The following is a 2,707-nucleotide window of genomic DNA, read 5'->3' on the forward strand; positions in this document are numbered from 1 at the left end:
CCTGGAGCCAGCCCCACAGGTCAGATTGGGCCTCAGACTTCATTCCCACCTTCCCTCCCCTCTGCCCCCACGAGCCAGATTCAGCAGTTGCTTTGGTCAGTCCAGGACAATGCCACATACAGCACAGGTCCTAGACCAGCTGTGGCTCCGCGAACTCTCTTTGACACTCTTGTTTTAGGGTAATGGTTCCTACAGTGGTACACAGAACATTACCTCCTTACATGATGTTACTCTTACAGTGTTGCCAACTCTCACGATGTTTGGCGTTCTTAAAGTCTGCACTTCAGGAATGTGAAAAACTTAGCTCTTTATTTATATATAAATATATCTAAAAGAAAGAGCTAAGTTTTTCACATTCCTGAAGCGTAGACTTTAAGAACAATGCCAAAAATCACACAAGTTGGCAATACTGCTCTTATTTCCAGTTCAGAGCTTGAAACAAACCATAAAATTATTCTGAAACAGTAGAAATCTTTGTCATTAAGTTCTCTATATTACTATTACTATAAACCAGGTTTTAGAACAAATTGATAAACCCATAGGTGACTCGTAGGGGAGGCACGGAGGGGCATGAGCCCCCCCGAGATCTGATGCCAGCAGCTTCTGTGGGCGATCACTGCCCGCCCTTGCCGCTGCCCGCATGTGCGGATAGTCCCCGCTCACCGCCGCTGGTGTCTGCAGGCAGACCCTGCTCACCATCGATGCTACAGCCTACAAATGGTGCCCCCCACCAGTCTCAGGAGGCACAAGTCATTCATAGATAAACCCCAAATGGTAACAAGTTACTAGGCCTAATAGTATTCTCCCAAGTCCTTTAAAGGAACTCAGCTGTGGAACACTGGAACTGTTGTCAGTAGTGTGTTCACTATCACATTGTAACACCAGTCTTTAAAAAGGGCCCCTGGGGTGATCCAGGAAAGTGGAACAATGCATCTAACTTGTGTTCTTGGCTAATTAGTAGAATTTCTAATCCCAATTAACGTAATAGCTGTGTGGATAAGTGTAACATTCTAGGGAAGAGTTGACAGGGTTTTTGTAAAGAGTAATTATGTCAGGACACCCCTCCCCCCCTCCCAAAATCTAAGACGGTTGATAAATGGATGTGTGGCAGTAGAGGGATTGCTCTACTGCTGCCCTACTTCTTACACACTTTTCTAAAACCTCTACTCTGCCCTTATCAAAGCCAGGATACTGACCATGATCTGACCCAGCATAGTAGTTTTCATTATTTTGGAGTATGGAAAAAGCCTGAATATGTAATGTAGCCTAAAGCCCCAGACACCAGGCTTCACAACCAGTGGGTTTTGTAGTGGTGCTTAAGGGCCACGGGTCTTTTCTTTTTGCTTGTGCTGGTTCTTGCTGCCTCATTTGCAACCATGTTCCCAGGTGGGGGAGGGTCCACTCCCTTTGGAGCCTTTGCCTGGTGCTATCTCCCTAAGAAATAAAGTGTACACAGACAGATTGGGGGTGAGTTTTGCTGAGGGAAACAATGCAGCTTTATGTAACTAAATGTGTGGGAAAAAAAGTAGAAAAATGCACTTGCACAGTAGATGATGCACTTGCACCCCCACAAAATTTAAAACCAACCTTCTGGCAGCAGCATTTCTAGTAGGGCAGGGCTGAGGGAGTCAATTGACTTCCTTGCTCATTATAATCTACCTGATCTTTTCTAAACCATTTATTCCACCGGTGTTAACAATCCTCTCTCCTTTTTAATTATGTTGATATTCCACCAGTCAAGCCATGTGTGCTTTGTTCTGCAATTCTGCTGTTGTTTGACCTTGGTAACCAAGCTCTTATTTCACAGCCCTGCAGATGATTTTTAACTCAATCCAATGAAGTTGGTTCCCCCCACCCCAATCTTACCTTCAGTAATGCAGCCCTAGGCCCCTCCCCTGGGACCTAGGGTTTGAAAAGGGGGGTGCACGTGGTGAGTTGCAGGATTGCAACCCCCTTTCCAAAACCCTAAGTCTGCCCAAGAAGTGAGGTGACCGGGTCCTTCTGTCCCTGGCAATAGCTCAGAGCCAGGGAAGCTGTGACCCCTTCAGGGCATGGGGGCAGGCCTCTGGCTGCCCCACGGCTCTCTCTCACTGCTGCTGTTCCTCCTGCCCTGTGCCTCGTGCCTTAAGGCAATAGGGCAGGGCAGGGCGGGGCAGAGCAGGGCAGCTGGACGAGGGGTTCAAATGCTTTTGTTTTCCTGTCTCGGGCCAGATCCGTTCGCAATGTTACCGGCCGAGCAGAGCGCCGTCGTCCAAGTCTGCGCGGCGCTACCAGCGGCAAGTCTCCTACCTCCTAGACCAGCCTGGCGCTGCAGATGCGCCAAATCCATGACAGGCATCCTAGTGCAGGCCCCAGCCCGGAAGCCTTGGCGTCCAGATGTCCCCGAGTCTGACTCTACCCCGAGGCACAAGGCCAAAGGAGTAAGTTGGGAGAAGTCTCCATGACAATAAGGCGTGCAGCCGAGATCCTCCAGAGGGAGGCCCCAGTAGCCTCCAGTTGGCGGTGACCTGGGCCCAGGGGAGGCGGTGGCACAGCCGGGCGCCGCGCCGCGCCGCACCCCGCCCGGCTGGCTCGCCATGTCCCTTGCGAGGACCCATCCCCCGCGGCTCCGGCCTCGCCGGCTCCCGCTCAGCTTGTGCCAAGCAGCTGACTGGATCCCGCCTCACGCCTGGCCCCGCCTCCTCCTCGTGGCTCTGACCAATGGGGA

The sequence above is a fragment of the Alligator sinensis genome, unplaced genomic scaffold (assembly GCF_000455745.1).
Source record: "Alligator sinensis unplaced genomic scaffold, ASM45574v1 scaffold1003_1, whole genome shotgun sequence".
Taxonomy (NCBI): Eukaryota; Metazoa; Chordata; order Crocodylia; family Alligatoridae; genus Alligator; species Alligator sinensis.